Below are 1,120 nucleotides of genomic sequence, written 5' to 3'. Positions count from 1 at the left end.
TGGGGACAGCACTGTCACCTCTGTGATGGCACAGCAGGAACAGGCTGGGGACAGCACTGTCACCTCTGTGGTGGCACAGCAGGGACGGGCTGGGGACAGTGGAGGAAAATGTAAAAGGAGATTTAAAATTCCCTCTTTCAGCAATAAGTCAGGTGATATGAATATATCTAAAATATACAAGTCTCAAAATTAAAATAAATATATTAAAATACCTAAAATACCTAAATATGGTATAAATACTCATTAAATATCCACACATGTAATATATAAATATATAAATATGAATACCATATAAATATATATTAAAATTTAGGTATAAATATATGTAATATATAAAGCCTACAAATATATTTTATATAAATATGTAAAATATAAATATGATACATAAATACATATGTAATGTATAAATATATACATGTGTCATATGTACATATTACATAAATATAAAATAATGTAATGTGTACATATGTACATAAATATAAAATATACCATATAAATATAAATTAATTTAATTATATTTTATATATAATTATATATTGTATATTATATAATACATAAATTAATTTAGTTATAAATATGAAGTATAATATATAATATATAATATAAATTATATAAATATATAATATAATATATATAATATATAAAGTATAAAAATATATAATATATAATGTATAATGTATAATGTATAATGTATAATATATATCATATATAATATATAATACATAATATATAATACATAATATAAAATGTAAAATAGATAATATAAAAATATGTCATATATAAATATATAAAAAAATATCAAATATATAAAAGTATATATATAGAAATACTTAAATAGATATATAAATAACTATATAAAGAAATATATCAATAGATATATAAATAAATGTATCAATATCTCTGTAATATATAAATTTATAAATGCATAAAACATACAAAGCAGGTGGTTTTATAGAAACGTGCCAAAATAGATAAAAATAGATCAAAAGAGATAAAAAGAGATGCAAAGAGATAAAAGTAGATAAAAGTTTTAAAGAAGTTCATGAAGTTCTTTGCCCGTTGTGGCAGCAGCTCCCAGGGCAGCCCCAGCTCACAGATGTGAGAGGTGCTGAGAGAATCG

The sequence above is a fragment of the Parus major genome, unplaced genomic scaffold (genome assembly GCF_001522545.3).
Source record: "Parus major isolate Abel unplaced genomic scaffold, Parus_major1.1 Scaffold276, whole genome shotgun sequence".
Taxonomy (NCBI): domain Eukaryota; kingdom Metazoa; phylum Chordata; class Aves; order Passeriformes; family Paridae; genus Parus; species Parus major.
Note: the sequence above shows the minus strand (reverse complement) of the source record.